Source organism: Tachypleus tridentatus, chromosome 8 (genome assembly GCF_004210375.1).
Source record: "Tachypleus tridentatus isolate NWPU-2018 chromosome 8, ASM421037v1, whole genome shotgun sequence".
Classification (NCBI taxonomy): Eukaryota; Metazoa; Arthropoda; class Merostomata; order Xiphosura; family Limulidae; genus Tachypleus; species Tachypleus tridentatus.
In genome coordinates, this window is record NC_134832.1 from 145,930,672 (window position 1) to 145,951,519 (window position 20,848).

Consider the following 20,848-nt stretch of genomic DNA (forward strand, 5'->3'; position numbering starts at 1 on the left):
AGAGAAGATATTGCACTAACTTATAATATCCGGTTTGAAAGGATTAACGCTGTAATATATTTTACTAGACGACTTGTTGCCTCTCTTGTGTTAGAACTGACAAATGCCGGAGGAAAATAAGGTCACGAGACCACAATATCGACTGGATAAGAAAATTAAGTTTACGTCTTACATTTAGGCTTAATTTCTTGGCCTAGTCTACAAAAATATCCTCGGATGAGTATTGTGTTTCAAAATCATCATGTTTTGGTTCTAGAGAGATGAATCTAAAGAGACTAAAAGTTGTGAAACTTGTTGCAACCTTATAGAAATATCAGTTTGATTCTGTCTGAGTGAAGGTCATACACTTCTTTCTATTTGTGTCTGTTCTGTATTAAACATGGTGCAGGAAAGGGGGGCACATCTCTATTTTAAATTTACTCTAGTGACTTGTATCAAAATCGCTGTCAGAAAAATCAGGAGAATGCATAAACGTTTATCCAGAGTTTCCGAAGCCCTAATACGAGCCCTGAACCTGGCTGTATTTATCTTCTACACCTCTGTAAAGGTTTACGTTCATTTATGCTGAATTTGTCCAGTCTTGTTATTTCACGCACACAGACACTGTGAAATCTCAGTTATCTGATTTAGAAGTGCTCCCTCGGTTTCCTTATTGAATTTAACACTTGTTCTAAACTCGAAAATAGCGCACGTGACTGTAATCTCGTGCAGTTTATATAATTCATTTCTAAACAAGAGCACTGATAAACAAAGATATAACTGTAACATATCACACCAGCCTACACCTAACTCGAGTTAAATATTTATGAAAATCCGAATTTATTATTCAAGGATAATTACTGAAAAACTTAGTAATTATCATGAAGTACCATTAGTAACTTGTGTTTGGAAATTTAGATTTATAAACCCCTTATAACCGAATAATCCAAAATACCTCTGCAAATAATAGAAACATTAAAATATATTTAATTGAGAACCATAACCAACAACAGAAACCCTTGAAACATATGTAATTGATTGCATACCATCGTAACATATGCACACACACACATATAACAAAAATAAGAGTTGTTCTCGAACCTTCTACTCATTAAAACAATGATTTTGATCCTTTATAGTGATAGCATAATTATGAAAAAAACCATAAAATATTTCTTTACATCAAATATTAGTTAATAAAACAATAATGTTCTAATTAACAAACAGAAAACAGTTATTGTATATAACCTTAAAACAAATAGCTTAATCATAAGCTATTAAATAAGCATTTAGATTTTAAAATACGCTTATAGTTTGGTAGACATTCTGAGTGACATTTTGAGTGACATCAAAAATATTTTCCAAACGCCTCACTCACTTTCAACTGTTGGGACAGCGTTAACTCTACGGATTTATAACGCTAATATTAAAGGTTTGATTCCCCTCCAGTGGAGATAGCAGATAGCCCGATTTGGCTATGCTACAAGAGAAAAACACACATACTTTCAACTAATTCTTGAATATTTGGTCGGGTTAACACATGGTACAATAACAACGTCAAGGCTGGCACTTTGATCATTTCGCTGTAACAATGTTTAATTAAACGTCTGGAACGCGGGTAATAAGTTTTCTCTACTCAAAAAATCACGTTCTAAAAACCTTAGAATTACCTATTATATAAACTTTTTTCACTGAGAGCATTCTTCTATTGTTTACTTCATTCCGAATACCTTTCAACTTTGAAAAATATTCACTTTTGGTTAAATGTAATTAACACCGAATCGAGGAGTGGTAAGATGTTTACCGTTAATATTTAACTTTTAGTGTTTGATTCGTTCTTCCACGTTCGGCAATGTTAAATGTAGTGCAACACCCTCTGGTGGCAGTTGTTTTATCCATTTCAAGGAGTTTTAAAAACGGTACTGCATAACATCAATATGTACACCATTAACATCATATCGATAATAAATTTCTGTTCATACTCGGTCAAAAATCTTCCACTAGTCTAATGACGTTCCATCGTGAGCCAAGCCTGCCTTCATTTCGCTGTACACGTGGTCCCACAACAAGATGTCTAGAGGAGAGCGGTTGGGCCTCCTTGGGGGCCACGCAATTGGCTTGTTTCTTCTGATTCATCGATCGGAGAAATTGGTATTCAAAGGCCCGAAAGAGTCTTTAATAACCACCTTCGTATTTTTTGTCTGAGTGATCATTGTTGTACTCATTTCTAAACTGTCGTCGAACCGACTTCATCGACTTCAGCTCAGCTAATAACAGAATGCACGCCGCATTTTCGTGAATGGTACTCATCAGAACAGAACCCCGCAACACGAAACCCTAATTTTAACAAAACTACCTGGGTATTGTAGCAGCGACATAATGAAAATGTCACGAACGAAATCCCACTATTCATTTGTGCACACTACATATGTCATATCCAATGCTGAGAAGGCCTTTAGGGTAATGTTAGAACTCACCAAGCCGCCTGGAATACGAAAGTCATAGTAGTTTTCTAGAACTTAATTTATACCATTAACTTTCATAAACAACTGTAATGGTGTAATCAGATTAGGTCAATGAAGCATAAACAACTGTAATGGTGTAATCAGATTAGGTCAATGAAGCATAAACAACTGTAATGGTGTAATCAGATTAAGTCAATGAGGCATAAACAACTGTAATGGTGTAAACAGATTAAGTCAGGGGTGTGCAACATTTTTCGTCGGTGAGCCATATAACCAACTTCATCAATCAAGCGGGGCCACTTAAAAAACAAGCTTATTCGTGTACATGCACAATAAATTAAAAAAAATTCTCAAAATGCAAGCAATAATATTTTATATTTTTGCATGAGTGATCATTTTAGTGCGACACTTGAAATTTAGAGTCCTTGCAGAGCTTGTCAATATCAGCTTTGACAGAAGTGGTTGCCACTCTTAACTGACTGGTCAAATGTTCATCAGTCAGCTGACTTCTACATTTGGTTTTGATGAGCTTCATTTTGAAGAAAAATTGCTCACAGCAGTAGGTGCTACCAAAAAGGGAGGCAATTCTTTGTGCATGACGGGACAAATTGGGAAACTTTTCACGTACACAGAGTTTGTAAAAGTCTAGCAAACTGTTTTCAGAGAATTTCCTTTTAGTGTTTATGTCAGCCTGCAGTTCAATGAGTTCCATTTGGCAATCATCAGGACTGTCTTCCACTGCCAAATCAAAAGGTTGAGCGAACAATTTCAATCTAATTTCAGTTTGTCTGAAATCTGGAAATCTGTTTGCAAACTCATCACGCAGCTTTTGTACACTGGTTCCATATTTGGTGCAATCCAGATTAGGAAATTCCAGTTTCCTGGTTGCAAGACATATAAAATGGGTTAATATGGCTCTTCTCAACTGAACCTAGAAAAGTTCCAATTTCTTCTCAAAAGCACAAATATGCTCAAACAACTTATTCACAAGTTGACTTTTCCCTTGTAGTTTTAAGTTTAAATCAGACAGATGCTGTGTAATGTCTGTGAGGAATGCTAAGTCATTCAGCCAGTTCTCATTGCTCAAGAAGTCCACATTCTGACGTTTGCTCTCCATGAAGAACTTAATCTCCTCTCGCAGATTCCAGAATCTCTTCAAAGTAGCAGCTCTACTAAGCCAACGTACAGCAGAGAAGTACAAAACATCTGAATACTCACTGTCCAGCTCATCTAAAAAGTTTTAAATTGTCGATGATTTAATCCTCGTGTTCGAATATAATTTACGCATTGGACGACATTTTTCATGACTTCTGCAAAATCCAGAACTTTGGTGCACAAGCTCTCTTGGTGAATAATGCAATGGCTTACAACTACGTCTTGTGCTCCAATTGCAGTTAGAACTTTCTTGGTGAATCCATTTGTCCTACCTGTCATGGAAGGAGCACCATCTGTTGTAACACCACATAATTTATAAGGATTCAGTTCAAACTTTTCTACAACCTTAAGCACTTGTTCACAAATATCCTGTCCTGTGGTTGTGGAGGAAAGGCTTGCCATATCTAAAACTCTTCGAAAACATCAAAGCCTGCAGTAACAGCTCTGATGAAAATGACAAGTTGGGATGTGTCATTGATATCAGTGCTTTCATCCAAAGCCAGACTGAAAGCTTCACACGAATTCAATCTCTCTTTCAAAGTTTCTTTGATGTCCTCTGAAAGATCTTTTGTCCTGCGTGAGACAGTAAAGCGGGAAAGGCTAGTTTGCTCCACCAAATATTTTTTCTCTGGACATGCATATTCTGTGAATATTGTTAAACAATTTTAATAAATTCTCCATCACTGAAAGGCTTTCCCTTTTCTGCCATACATTCACAAAGCTTAAAACTCAGTTTTGTCACCAGTTCTGAATTTTTCTTGAAAGTGGTAAAACACCTTGTTGCTTTTCAATGGATGTTTTAAATGTTCAATTTTGTCCTTTCGTGCCTGACCAACAATTTCATCAAACTGGGAGGAGTGCTTAGTTGCGTAATGTCGCTTAATATTGTACTCTTTCATGACTGCAATTGTAGTTTGACAGACGAGGCAGACAACACCTTGATTATGTGGGACAACAAGATATTTTGTGCACCATTCACTGTTGAATAACCTTCCCTCATCATCAATTTTTCGTTTCTTAACTGCTGACATTTTACTAGCCCTGAAATCAAAACAAAAATTATTCTCACGAAAATAGCAAAGTAGAAAAAACATAGAATTCATTTACACATGGAACCTCTTATGGACAGAAACACATGTTTCTAAATTGGCATCCCGATCATAGCCTTCCGGTACTTAAATTAATTGAGAATAGCAAAATACAGTGTGACCTCGCCTATTCGCGGCCCCGCATATTCGCGGGTTATGCGCGAACTGCGTTTTGTAGGTCACAGAGACTGAAAGGGCTTTTCGAGGAGATTTCTGTTGTATTTACTCAATCAAGCCGTTTTTATCAATTGTCGTCTTCACCAAACAAGATTGGACTGCTATTGGCTGACTGCCTCAGCTTCCCCAACAACGCAAACGGCAAAGCACAGCCCGGTAACGCACGGTACAATTTAGTGAAATACATAACAGTATGCAATATTGCTACATTATTACTGCATCAATGAGTATAAGTATCATTAGTGTTTGGGAAGCATTTCATATAGTATATAATCGCATACATATACGTTTTAAAACTGCATCCAATATTCGCGGTTTTCGCTATTCGCGGGAGGGTAAAGAACGTAACCCCGCGAATAACGAGGTCACACTGTACATAGAATCAGATGCATCTGAAAGCAAAAATTTTAATAAATTCAGTAAAGTCACAACAATATGCTAAATAATAATCAATTTACCTTCAATCTCTTGTAGTAACTGTAAAAGGTAATAAAATTTTCACCAATAATGAATGACGGACAGCAGAGGTTAGGTAAAATTGTCGCCAGCGGGCGAAGGCGAGGTTCAGGACATGACGTTGAGTCGTAGACAATAGTGCTAGTGCACGTCACCTATTCATGCCCTAAGGAGGCCGACCAATCGAATTCGGCCTGCTCCTCTCTAGCAAAGATAATTTTAGAAGTTTGTCGAGTCGAAGCCTGGGAATCCCGTAGGATCGATGCTTTTAAAAATATTCCATTTGCGTTGGATTACAGATCAGGCCACATGGTTAGATTACAACAACTAGGGCCACACTAAATGGCTTGGCGGGCCGGGTTGTGGCCCGCGGGCCGCCTGTTGCACACCCCTGGATTAAGTCAATGAGACATAAACAACTGTAATGGTGTAATCAGATTAAGTCAATGAGGCATAAACAACTGTAATGGTGTAATCAGATTAGGTCAATGAAGCATAAACAACTGTAATGGTGTAATCAGATTAAGTCAATGAGGCATAAACAACTGTAATGGTGTAATCAGATTAAGTCAATGAGGCATAAACAACTGTAATGGTGTAATCAGATTAAGTTAATGAGGCATAAACAACTGTAATGGTGTAATCAGATTAAGTTAATGAGATAACGTTTTTAATTAAGACATTTATAAGCCATATCTTCAGGGTAAATAACAATGACACTATATAACTTATACATGTATTTTACTCTCCAACTATTTTTTTACTATTTTTATTTTATATGAATTAAATCAACAAGAAGTGGAAGGTGGAGCCACCACATCATTAACGGAAAAAAACCACATTAGTAATTCTCATAACTTGTGAGTAAAAGTAAGAACAAATATATTGTATAATATGTCAAGCATACTATGTCCAGTGCTCAGAACTAATACTATTGTATATCGTATAGCGTTATTGTGCAGTTGTTTATTCTTTAGCACTATTGTGTGTTGTATAATGCATCATGTATTGTCCAGAACTACTTGATATTATATAGTACAACAATGCATAGTGCTATTGTATATGATTTATTACTAATTTTTATTGTATATTACTGTATATTGTTTAATACTATTGTTTTTTGCTGTGTACCAATGTATGTTATTCACTATTAGCCAACCTTATTCGGAATTGCCCTGATGTTACCTGAATATCTGATGATTAGATATTTGTGAACAGAAAGGATCAAATTTCATTTTTCGTGTAACAATACATATCGAATACATAGAGGTACTGGTACTGAAAAACAACAACAATGTTTTCAATCATTCTGCGAATATTAAATTTCTAACACTTTTGTACGTGATTCTTTGGATAAAATGTAATTCAATAGCAGTACTGTGAAAACATGTTTGTTTGTTTTTTAAAAATGGTTATACTGAATACAGTATAAATTTGTCTACCATTAGTACAGCGGTAAGTCTACGTATTTACAACGCTAAAATCAGGAGTTCGATTCCTCTCTGTGGGCTCAGCAGATGGCCTGATGTGGCTTTGCTCTAAGGAAAACACAAACATACACTCACAGTCTAAATTTCTGTTAAACCCTTTATTTAATTAATATAATTAATAATTCTCTCACTTAGTAAAACTACTGAACTTACATTGTGATATAAAAATCAAAGACAATATTTAGAAACTTAAACAACCACAATATCTATGTGGATTTGATGTGAAATTAAACCTTTAATATTATAATCTATCATTGAGGTACGAAACTATTTCTTTATTTCTCTCTACATAATACATGTAATTGTACTCTTCTTATGTTTATTATGTTAAAGCAATCGATTTATATTCTATACTAGCTGGAGTTCTCGTTCACTGGTTAGAAATTATGTAAATTTACGATTAATGAAAGTTAATCTTCGGACATGAAAAGTTGTTTCTCTTATAAGTAATTGTTAAAAAAAGCAAGAGCTCTCATAAAAACTGTAAAACATTGAATGTAAAACCGCAAGTGTGTATGTATATCTGTGTGAACCCAATAACACTTCATACCAAATTTTCTGAAGATTTATTGAAAGGGGGTGAAAGTGGTAAAAAACACCCACGAAATTCGCAATACGCAAAATACAAAACTAATCGTTCATATATATTCCCGCAAGGACCTAATGAGCCACCAAACCAATTTTGATGAAGATTCATCCACATCCCATGAAGTAGTTACATAGAAATACAACAGACAGTATTGTTATAATTATATATATTCTTCATAAATTTATGTAATCAATAACTTTGATACCAGATGTCACTTATTGTTCCCTGATATCTATATCAAAAACGAGTTCCACAGTTAACAATTTTTTATCTTTAAGAACACAATTATCTGATGAAGGTTTCGGTAAGAAGGCCGGAAGCAAAAAAATAAAAATATTTTAACGTAAATAAAAGTCCGTGTATAATTTAATTATACATATTAGTCAATGACGATATTTTTTATTCTACTGATAACATTATGTAACACAGATTTTGTACCTGGATAGTATATGTGTTAGTTCTTAATTGCTTATATTATAAAAGTACAGAAAATGGCCATTATTACCTTTAAACTTTACTTTTGTGACCTGGATAATAAAATTTAGAAATTAACCTATTTTCTATGTAAAAACAGGCAAATTTGCACATTTTCATTTACATAAGGTCTGAATAAAACAACACATGAATCAAGAATTACATGCATTTATACTAAAGTTATAGAAAAATGTTCAGAAGTGAGTAGCTTTTCGAGATTTGCGACTGTAATGTAAATCACTTTAACGTATCTGGTAAAAATTTTGTTACATAGTGTTATTCATTTATCCCTCCCCAGCCAGTATAGCGACAAGTCAATAGATTTCCAACGCTAAAATCATGCGTTCAATTCCCCTCGATGAGCTTCGTAGATACCTTCGTGTGGCTTTGCTACAAGAAAGTACACGCGCATACTTCTCTTCCTTCTAATGAAATTCACAGCTGTACTGTTCGTCTATAAATCATTTTCTTAAAAATTTGAAAAAGTTTTTCATAATTCTTCCAATTTATTTAAAAAAAATAATCGTTATTACTCACGAAGTAATTCTTCCAATTTATTTTAAAATAATAATCGTTATTACTCACGAAGTAATTCTTCCAATTTATGTTAAAATAATAATCGTTATTACTCACGAAGTAATTCTTCAAATTTATTTTAAAATAATAATCGTTATTACCCATGAAGTAATTCTTCAAATTTATTTTAAAATAATAATCGTCATTACTCATGAAGTAATTCTTCAAATTTATTTTAAAATAATAATCCTTATTACCCATGAAGTAATTCTTCCGATTTATTTTAAAATAATAATCGTTATTACTCACGAAGAAATTCTTCCAATTTATTTTAAAATAATAATCGTTATTACCCATGAAGTAATTCTTCAAATTTATTTTAAAATAATAATCGTCATTACTCATGAAGTAATTCTTCCAATTTATTTTAAAATAATAATCGTTATTACTCACGAAATAATTCTTCCAATTTATTTAAAAATAATAATCGTTATTACTCACGAAGTAGTTCTTTAAATTTATTTAAAAATAATAATCGTTATTACCCATGAAGTAATTCTTCAAATTTATTTTAAAATAATAATCGTCATTACTCATGAAGTAATTCTTCCAATTTATTTTAAAATAATAATCGTTATTACTCACGAAGTAATTCTTCCAATTTATTTTAAAATAATAATCCTTATTACCCATGAAGTAATTCTTTCGATTTATTTTAAAATAATAATCGTTATTACTCACGAAGTAATTCTTCAAATTTATTTTAAAATAATAATCGTTATTACCCATGAAGTAATTCTTCAAATTTATTTTAAAATAATAATTGTCATTACTCATGAAGTAATTCTTCCAATTTATTTTAAAATAATAATCGTTATTACTCACGAAGTAATTCTTCCGATTTATTTTAAAATAATAATCGTTATTACTCACGAAGTAGTTCTTTAAATTTATTTTAAAAAATAATCCTTATTACCCATGAAGTAATTCTTCCAATTTATTTTAAAATAATAATCGTTATTACTCACGAAGTATTTCTTTAAATTTATTTTAAAATAATAATCGTTATTACTCACGAAGTAATTCTTCCAATTTATTTAAAAATAATAATCGTTATTACTCACGAAGTAGTTCTTCAAATTTACTTAAAAATAATAATCGTTATTACTCACGAAGTAATCCTTCCAATTTATTTTAAAATAATAATCGTTATTACTCACAAAGTAATTCTTCCAATTTATTTTAAAATAATAATCGTTATTACCCATGAAGCGGAAAAAGAGATTTAACTTTATTTAAATAATTTAATTTCCTTCGCTGTACGGTTAACATAAGCTTTTATTTAAAATGACTTTTTATCGGTTTGAAAATCATAAATATAAATGAACAAACGTTTACACATAATTCATATTTTAAATTTCCTTAGTGCATATTGCTGTATATAAGTGTGGTTTGTTTCGAATTTCGCGCAAAGCTACTCGAGGGCTATCTGCGCTACACCTTCCTAATTTAGCAGTGTTAGACTAAAGGGAAAACAGCTAGTCATCACTACCCACCGCCAACCATTGGGCTACTTTTTTACTAACGAATAGTGGGATTGACCGTAACATTATAACGTCCCCACGGCTGAAAGGCCGAGCATGTTTGGTGTGGCGAGGATTCGAACCCGCGACCCTTAGATAACGAGTCGAGTGCCTTAACCATGACGTTTTTATTTAGTTAGACACTCAACGTTTCGCTTTACATCTTCTTTAGGAGCGTTCAATAAAACAAAAACCGAAACTGACAGTAAAATTCGTTTTTGAAACTTGAAGATATTTTGGTGCCTTAAGTTCGTTTATATTTAGTGTTAATTTAAATATAATTATTTCCGGAATTAATATGAATTCTAACACATTTACGCGTGTTTTTTTTTTTTTCCTCAATGACCTTTAATCTTTGGGTCGTTTATTTCTAGTATTATAAATATAATCCTTTCTACATTAACACGAATTCTAAGACATTTATAGGGTTGTTTTTTTTCTTTACCGACTTGTTGTAACAAAATTGTTATTATTATAATTAAACACTAATTCCCTAACAATTTGTTATACCAAATGACAGTGGAAGCAAAACCTTGTTTTCTCTCTATGTGGCTAAGGGCTGTAGGATAAAATTGTAGACTGAAAGGCTGGCCAAATGTTTTGAATAAACCATTCAACCCATGTGCTCATTCTCTGGATTCCCTTAGAATGCGCGCAGAGTCTTAAGGTTCTAGGTTCTTTCTTCTTGGAGTTGTAGGGCTGTCTGACTGGCACGCAAACTGATTTATTAGTATAGACAACTGTATATTATATATTATGATTGTATTCTCTTTAATACTACCTTATATTGTTCAATACTCTTGTGTATAGCATAATAGTAAAGCTTTCTATTTATTATGAATGCATATTCTTTATTATATTCTACTGTATATTGTAGACTTTTCTGATGTGATTGATGTTAAAAAATGAAGTAGTAATATAGGTCTGTAAAAATTTGGTAAGTTAGTAATAATATAGTTTATATTATTTAATATTTCGGCATTTAACGTGAAATACATGTTCAATATGTCGAAGAAGACGATAATAAATTATGCTAGTTTCATTTTCAGTTTATTTTTTGATTACAAACTATATTTTCAACAGTAAGGAAGAAAACATTCAAAACAAGAATGTCATTTCAATCATGGGAGTGATTATTGTCAAGTAAGACTTGTTTAAGTTTGTGCACTTGTTTTAGAAACATTTCTTCTCGCTGTAAAACGTGTAACTCGTGATAAAAGAAATTATGCTATTTTATTATGTCTTAATTTTATACTTTATACTACAAGATTTTATGTTGCTTGAACATTTGGAATAGTATGCAATGTAGGTAATTAGTCGATCTTGAAATTAAGAAAGCAAACACAGGTTTGAGATCTGTTAAACATGCTCACTGATCGATCATGATTTTAAATAACTCCACAGTGACTTAAAATCAGAGCTGCGTAAAGATTCAGATGTATCTTTTTACTTTCGCTAGTCAGCATCTTTTTGTAATGTACAGAAACTCGTAAGCTTGGCTGGACGATGGATGATAAAAGCCTCTATGAAATGCTTTTTAAATACGGTAGTACTTAGTAGTACGGATCGACAAGATTTCCAAATAATCCACACGCCGTAAAACCACCTATTGATATTCTAAGCGAAAATCGACTATTCAGATTTTAATTAAAATCTATATATTTTAATTCGTGTTTTGGCAGTTTTATACAATACATTATGCGCAACATGCTAGTAATATGTTAAGAGGGTCGTTAAATTTTCGGTATAACAATTTAAAAAATTCTAAAAGTTCAACTTTTTCGTGTACTACCTACCTACCCACCTGATCACGTCAACGTGATTAAGCATCTAGATGACTTAAACTACCGTCACAAATTTTCCAGTTTACTTTATTGGTATGTGGGTTTCGTTTTTGATATTCACAAATATATATATAAAATTATATATATATAAACCCAATTCAAAACAAAATACGGCGCTACATACCGATGGATGGAAATGCACCCGACTGTTTCTAAAGGTAAAGATTATAATTTAAACAGGTATAACAAACAAAACAAACAAACAGCAGTAATAAAAGAAATATTTCTATTAAAATGAAGTAGGAACCTCACTACAAAAAGTAATGAAAAAAATTACAACTAAAGTAAAAATCTATATATTTTAATTCGTGTTTTGGCAGTTTTATACATTTACCTGTTGGCCAATGCTGTAATAGAAAGTACGACTGGTGATTCGTAGAACTGCTACAAAAAATATGGAAAAAAAATAAATTCTGAAGTAAAAGTCCTTACTTAAGTAAACTATTACTAGCTACACTTATTGTAAAACGTTTTTCAATTACAACTTTAGTTAAAAAATAATAGTCTGCTTCATTTAGATGTACGGGTCACAAAGCCAACCAAAGTATGGACTGATAGTCGTTTTAAAATATATCCAATTGATATTACTTTACTTGTTTGTGTGCTTTTTATTTAAATATTTGTTTAGTTTTGGATAATTTTATGGTAACTCTATGAATAACCAATGATTCTTACTTTTCGTTAAAAAAAATTAATTTTTTATAGTACATTGAAAGTTACACAAAATTTCAATACTTTCTACTTAAAGTTTAATGTTTGGGATTTTGTAGCATCTTGAATATAACGATTACTATAGTTTTCCATTAAACGTTTTAAAGCGACGACGTAATGTTGTTGATTCGTTCCAATCAATACATGTTGTATCCTATTCTTAGAGCCGTTTCTTCAGCTATTTTTAGAACTTTTAACAATTTCTATGTGAACATAATGCACTTTCAGTCGATGAAGCAGTGTTTGAATGTGCAATAAAGGTTTATTTGTAGCTTTGCACAATGTCCTATTTTTCCTTTTCCTTCAGCGTGAGCATCAAAGATACCTTTATTCGAGATCTTTCGGAAGTGATTACCAAGAGAGGTTGAGATTACCAATGAAAACTATACAGTTTGCTGTTTGATTAAACGTTGTTCTTGAGATACTCAATGATAAGTTTCCAACCTTTCCATTTGCTACTTGAGCATTCAACCTCACCATATAAACTAACCCAACAGTAGGGCTGCATCCAAATAACATTACATGATTAAAAAAAAAAACTTTATAAAACTATCTTCTACATACCTATACGGCTCGGCATTGTCAGGTAGGTTAAGGCGTTCGATTCGTAATCCGAGGGTCGCGGGTTTGATTCCCCGTCGCACCAAACATGCTCGCCATTATAATGTAACGGTCAATCCCACTATTCGTTAATAAAAGAGTAGAAGAGTTGGTGGTGGGTGGTGATGACTAGCTGCCTTCCCTCTAGTCTTACACTGCTAAATTAGGGACTACTAGCGCAAATAGCCTCGTGTGGCTTTGCGCCAAATTAAAACAAAACAAAACAATAGCTTTGCTCGAAATTCAAAAACAAAAAACAAACATACCTCTATTCTTTGCATTTTACTTTGATCACTAGAATATTTATAGATGATGTGCCATCTATGAGATAGTGTTAGATAAATGTTTTGTGTTTGGCAAGTAGATTACTTCTTTACCACTATAATGAAACAAAAGAAAATGTGCGATCATTTCTTCTATAGTGCTGTTGGTAGGACGAATTACACGCCCCCCAGTGGCTCAGCGGTATGTCTGCGGACTTACAACGCTAAAAATCGGGTTTCGATACCCGTGATGGGCAGAGCACCGGTAGCCCATTGAGTAGCTTAATTCAAAAACATAAACAAATTACACGTATAACCAATATTTTCTGTAGCACCAAGTTAGCTGTGGATTATTCTCTTTCCCTGTCTGTGCATGTTATGAGTGTCTTTTTTAAACTGCCTTTTATGGTTAATATCAATGCATCTTTTTAACCCTTTCTCAACGGGTCACGGGTGAAAGGCCATGTCATCGCGTTTGTTCACTTGCATTCAAAATTTTATTAAACTACTATTTTATAAACTTATCTCCTGAAGTTTGGTATCAAATTTTAGATTATAATTCAAACTTTAATGTTATATATGAGTTAATTTCTTAATTTAAAAGTAAATATTAAAAAAACACATGTAAACGTAGACTTTAGTGAGTCGCATGGTATGTTGAATGCAACACTGTTTAAAATTAGATGTTTTTGACGTCAAACTACTAAGTCTATAGTTTTGTATTAACTACGAACTCAAATTACTAATATTAACAAGCTAGAATATAAAATAAAAACCTCATATTGTTTTATTTTCTTGAGATAATACTTATGTACCGAGTCAGATACAATGGTCCTGTTCAACTCTTATCATTATTTGAAATGGTCCCTTATATATGTACTCTTACTACAGTATATGAGATGTGAATAGCCAATCAACAGCTTAGAATATTCCCAGAGTAGTTTTACAGCTATCTTTATTTGAAAAGGTTACCATGTTCTTTAAAACCAACACTTCAAGGTGGAACGTTGTGTTTTTATTCTGCTCGAAGTTTCATATTTTTTTAAAAATTTAAATACATCTTAGTTACTAAGCTTAATAAATTATAATGGAATTCTATGGTATCAGTGTAGTTATTTATGATTTTTTTGTTATTCAACTATATACATATAAACTAAAATTTAATTGTTTGATATACTCCACGTGAAAATTTTAAAAGGCTTAGCAACCTATGTTTAGCAGCAACTGATTACATAGGTTGTAGCGAGAAGACAAAATTGTTTGCTCTATTTCATAATTTATTGTTCTATATTTTAAGAAATATAAGTTTAATAATTTATTTTTAAATAGTAATAATCTATGTACATAGATATATATAATGTATAATCATTGAAATGCGACCGTGTATTACAAAATGTTAGTCCATTAAAATACACCCAAGACAGAGGAAAACTAAGGGTAAGTTTTATATTACTAAATACGTAACATGAGTACACGTGCACCGTGTCAGTGCAAGTTATGTAATGTTAGCTAGGCATAAGCAGTAGGCCAGTATAACAATAAATATACAGTAAAACCTGTACAAGGCAGAATTGCACGAGACCTGGTAAAATTTCCGACTTAAGCAGGTTTTCTGGCTTAAACATAGTAAACATGCGTTTCCTTAATTATACATAATTTTTGATAGGAACGTTATACTTGCTTGACTCAAGAGAAGTAAGACGTTTGTGAATAAAGTTATTATACTGTTTATGTTATATTTATTAGAATAAGAACAAAAATAGACATTCAAAATATACATAAGTACACAAAATCTTAATGAAATTTATTTGAAGGAAGTGTCCAATTTCAACCGTTTTGTTTTTTAACGGGCTTTATCATGCGATTAAGCGCAGATAGCCCTCGTGTAGCTTTGCGCAAAATTAAAAAACAAACAAACAATCATGCGGTTAAAAGAGAATGCTAATTCTACGGCCTTTTCATGAAGTTCATTTTCCCCCTTCATATCTCCATACAATTTAATAAGGTTAATATAACTTAACACTTGTGATGAAGTAGGAATTTCTATTTCCTCACTAGCTTTTCCATTTTGTTCACCTTCTAAATCTCTCACACTGTTACCATCTTGCGATTTTATTATAGATTTTAAATCAATTTCATCAGTTTCTGTTAAACATTCTTGTCAACGTTCACAGAACTTTGTGTTCACAGAATCATCTGTATCAATCTTCTCAATCAGAGTTTGGATTTCACTAGAATCGTCATAACAAACAACTTCTCCACAATCTCCGTCATTATCAGAACAAATCCACAGTTTCGAAAGCACTTTATTACACATTTGATTGAATGACTTTAAAATGCAATTATATCTAACACATCAATTTTCATGGTAATTTCAGATGCTCTCTTACAGTTGTCCATGTTTACAATAATATGCTGAAGCATCAGTTTTCTGTATTTCAATTTTATACACTATATAATTCCATTATCTGGTGGCTGTAGAACTGATGTTGTACATGGAGGCAGGACATATGAAAGTTGAACATTTGGGTGACAAGTTACATTACATAGAAAAAGTAGATTATTCCAATTTATTTTCCATTATTTTGTTTAATTTGTTCAAAAATTCCTCGAATATAGCACTTGTCATCCATGCTTTATTATTCGCTTTCCATTCCACAGGAAGTTGATTCTTCCTTAAGTTTTTGAAATTGCGGGGAATTTAACTTTTAGCAATTACCCATGGTTTATCTAGTTTTCCATCATCAAATGCGACAAAAAGTACAGTCAATCTTTCTTTCGAATAGCGACCTCCGGAATAATGGCGGTAGAAAAAATAACACAATATATTTAACCAATACTTACTGTAACAAAATGTCCAATAATTTATTAATATGTAAACAAATTATTAATCAAATAAGTTTGTTTGTTTGTTTTTGAATTTCGCACAAAGCTACTCGAGGGCTATCTGTGCTAGCCGTCCCTAATTTAGCACCACCCACCGCCAACTCTTGGGCTACTCTTTTACCAACGAATAATGGGATTGACCGTCACATTATACCCTCCCACGGCTGGGAGGGCGAGCATGTTTAGCGCGACGCGGGCGCGAACCTGCGACCCACAGATTACGAGTCGCACGCCTTACGCGCTTGGCTATGCCAGGCCGATTAAATAAGAACTTAGTATTTAATTAAAAACATTTTTTCCGCCTTACTCAGGTTCTAATCCTACTTGTTGATAGATGAGGTAGGTGAAAGATAGTTTTCCGTCAGTGTCACACAGATTTTGCTATATAGAGTGCTTTATATAAGATAAACTTTAAGATAGTGCTGCAAAAGTATGATAATTTCGGCTTGTACAGGTTTCCGCCCCATGAAGTTTCCGGCTTCGACAGTACTGTATAACATTATGAGACTTGAGCCACTCAGACTAAATATTTGTATTTTCATGTTATAATATGTATCATTTTAGCACGTAAAAAGCATAATTTATATGTATTTCCCAATTTTTTACGATGGTTATGAGGTCGGTCAAATTGACAGCTCCAACATAGTTAGGGTAGAGAGAATAACAAAGAAAATATAAAGTATTAATAAAACAAACGTTTGAAATGTATTTAGATTTTAAAGATTATGTAAATAATATTTGTGATTTTTGGGACGAAGAATAGTTTTTTAATCATAACATGAAACCACTCTTCACTCAGACTAGTAGTGAAATACACTGTTTTCACAACTACCACGTGTATGCACTACTCTAAATGCTTTTCCCTTCTGAATTTTAATGAAATGTCGAAATATGGCTCTTGTATGTGTGACTTTCGACATTAATGACGCCGCTATGTTGAAGAATTATTGGTAATTCATTACCTCAAGTGTTCTAGGTTTGTTAACTTACACTACTAATGATAAACCACGTGATCACGACACTTTTTCCTTCTTCCTTCCAAACTTCCAAAGTTCTAGTTAGATACTTTTCAGTGTAATCTAATAACATCTAAGTATTGACTTACATCTGTCCCGAGAAGTAGGGGCTCCATAATAGGCTTTGCTAAAACCAACCGTATGTGTGGAAATGTTTCAAGATGTTCAGGGCTCTTCCACAACCTGCCACAATAATAAGATTTTAACTCAAAATAATTTAAATATTGAAACAAATAAAAAAAGAACATGATAAATTAATAAGTTATTTAGCCAATTTACAATAAAAATAAAAATTGGTTATTAACTTTTTAAATTTAATTTTAGGTGACTATCACGTGGGTTGCACCGACATGCACTATCCCTTATTTCTTGATGTTGCCTGTTCCAATGATTCCCCATCTTTTGCTTTTCCTAGCTACATCATACGGTTTCAAGGAGTATAATTACCTTTGAATGTACATGCAGAACTTTCAAGGTTGCAGTTTTTACCGTGAAGGAAATCGATAGCCTACCAGTAGAGTTGTACTGAATTACATAGAAATGCTTCTTCCGCGAGCTTGTCAATTTCCTAGTTTAACTTTATGCCTGCATATCCTAACGCGAACATCAAGATGACGTCTCAACATGCATTTGTTTTGTGTTTCTCCAATTACCAATCACTTTGAGTTTTACGCAGTGAGTCAGTCGCAAATTGTTTTAGGATTATTTTATGGTTCATTGCTCTCAGCCATAAGGAGGGGCCCGACATGGTCAGGTGGTTAAGGCACTCGACTCGTAATATGAGGGTAGGGATCGAATCCCCGTTACACAAAACATGCTCGCTCTTTCAGCCGTGGGGGCGTTATAATTTTACGGTCAATCCCACTATTCGTTGATAAAAGAGTAGCCCAAGAGTTAGCGGTGGGTGGTGATGACTAGCTGCCTTCCCTCTAGTCTTACACTGCTAAATTAGGGACGGCTAGTGCAGATAGCCCTCGTGTAGCTTTGCACGAAATTCAAAACAAAAACATTTTGTATACTATAAATCACAAAGCTGCAGTATGGGCCGTGTGTTGTGCTCAATGCGGGTATTAAAGCTAGATTTTTAGCGGTATAGGGTCCTCGGACTTACCATCGTGCCACCAGCAAGAAACAAATAAGCATTAAACAAATATAGTTTTGACACATAACAAACAAAACTTAAAGTTTAGTTTTTGTTAATAAAACTTTGAGCTTAGACAAGGAATCAAAAACTATGTTGTTTGTTTTAGCTGAGTCCTCGTTATTTTTAACCATTAGTCCATTCTGGTTGAACTGTCAAACAGCTGTTATTCTTACATAAAGACTTAGTCCATTCTGGTTGAACTGTCAAACAGCTGTTATTCTTACATAAAGACTTAGTCCATTCTGATTGAACTGCCAAACAGCTGTTATTCTTACATAAAGACTTAGTCCATTCTGGTTGAACTGCCAAACAGCTGTTATTCTTACATAAACACAATCTTCCTCACCCGAAGAAGATTTTCTTCTTCAAACTCTGATGAAATACAGAAAATAACGACCAAAATAAAATTAAACGGATTCTTTTTAGGCTCCATCCAGTTCCTAATCCAGTAATAAAAAGGTAGAGGAAAGGCAGCTAATCAATATCGTCCGTCACCAGTGCATGGGCTATTCTTTACCAAGGAGTAGAGGTAATGACTGTCACATAATAACTCTCCCACAACTTAAAGGACGATCGTGCTCGGTAATGAGGTTCGAACCAGTGATACGCAGATTACAAGTCGAGCTCCCTAACTATCAGGGCGCATCAAAATGACTTTTATGATTGGCCAGCCCAAAATTTCTAAGAAATTTAAACAATAAAATATCTGTATTTTTTTTTCTTTCTCTAATTATTTCAGTAACTCTTTACTTTTGTACGGTTTTGTAGTTTAAGTCTTCACTTCTATACGGTTTTGTACTTTAACTCTCTACTTTTGCATGGTTAAAATGAACCAAGAATATTTTCAACTAGATTTGACTTACGTTACTCTTGTCTTATTTCTCATCAAATTAGTCTGCTAAACTCGATGTTATCAGTTGTACAAGTCGTTTCACGCTTACCGGACACCCGATGAATGGCTGTTGCACAAACGCTGTTTTCGTAAATGTCATTGAACTTCAATCTGAAAACATGCAGGAAGACGCATTACGCGCCATCTGTTGATACAATTGAATACACAATTACGAATTACCAAATTAACGACCAAAAAAAAGTAGGGATATGGGTATGAAATGTAAACATAATAATATGTTTTTATCATAAAATATAACACTGTTGTCTTACATCGAATGTTAATAATTCACCTAATAAAAATAGACCTAATAGCGTAATTTGCATAACGCTTTTAACAATTATTTGAATTTCGCGCAAAGCTACTCAAGGACTATCTGCGCTAGCCGTCCATACTTTTGCAATGTAAGGCTAGAGGGAAGGCAGCTAGTCATCACTACCCACCGTCAACTCTTGGGCAACTCTTTTACCAACGAATAGTGGGATTCACCGTAACATTATAACACCCAAACGGCTGAAAGGGCGAACATGTTCGGTGAGACCGGAATTCGAACCCGTGACCCTCGGAGTACGAGTCGAGCGCCTTAACCCACCTGACCATGCCGGGACGCCTTTAACAGAAGCAACAATATTATATCACGATGTTAAATACAACTATGAATTAGGTGCTCATTTTTAAGGATTTGTTGTTGAAAATATTTTAGAAGGGTAAAAACAGCTGTTTGACATATATTAAAACTACAAATAATTACAAAAGAAGCTCTCTTTAAAACAAAATAACAAAAATTATTATTATCAAAACACTACATTGTCCTGCCATCTAGCCGCAGTGGAACTTACTTTTTTATTTCTTACTACAAGAAATAAATTAAATGCTTTATGCTTTCTCTCGTTTTGTATTTTTGAATATTTTAATTTCCAGTAAGATAACAAATGAGATAAAATATTTAAGGTATTTAAGTAATATAAAAGAAATATTATAATTAACCATTGAAGTAAGTGTATTTTTGTTAGTTATTTACCGTAAATTCGCAACATTACTTAGCCCAGGTAACATCTAAAACTTATTAAAACCATCACGAAATGAAGCTGTGGATTATGGATTCCAATTCATAATGATAAATATGTGTAGTAAGTTTTACTAAATAGTTATTCAACATTCGTTTCCTTTTCTTTAACTAATACAGAGACTGAGTAGACCCCTAGCGGCACAGAAGTATGTCTGTGGACTTACAACCCTACAAAAAGGGTTTCGATACCCGTGGTTGGCCGAGCACAGATAGTCCATTGAGTAGCTTTGTGCTTAATTTCAAACAAACAGATACAGATTGTATTATATTAAATTGACTCTTGGTATTCATTATGTTGTTATATGTCCATGATTAATGACGCTAGATTGTTTGCTGTTGCTTTCCATAATTCATTTCTTGTACGAGGATGACGGTTTCCCTGTGCTTTTTTCAATACTGCAATCACATAGAAATCTGACGACTTGATTGGTTAGTCTTCACATAAAATATG

At 33.2% G+C, this 20,848-nt stretch overlaps 1 long non-coding RNA gene across 4 annotated transcripts; it reads right to left on the minus strand.

Moving 5' to 3' along the window:
• Positions 1-948: 948 nt before the first annotated feature.
• Positions 949-19,441, minus strand: LOC143223699 (uncharacterized). 4 transcript variants are annotated; one of them, XR_013013050.1, is made up of 5 exons: positions 19,300-19,441; positions 17,382-17,475; positions 12,151-12,200; positions 6,763-6,858; positions 949-2,464 (listed from the first exon to the last, which is right to left on the minus strand). It is a non-coding gene; the product is annotated as an uncharacterized LOC143223699 (long non-coding RNA). The 4 variants fall into 4 exon arrangements; XR_013013051.1 differs by having other exon boundaries at positions 2,331-2,464; positions 12,151-12,197; XR_013013054.1 differs by lacking the exon at positions 12,151-12,200 and having other exon boundaries at positions 2,331-2,464.
• Positions 19,442-20,848: the final 1,407 nt, after the last annotated feature.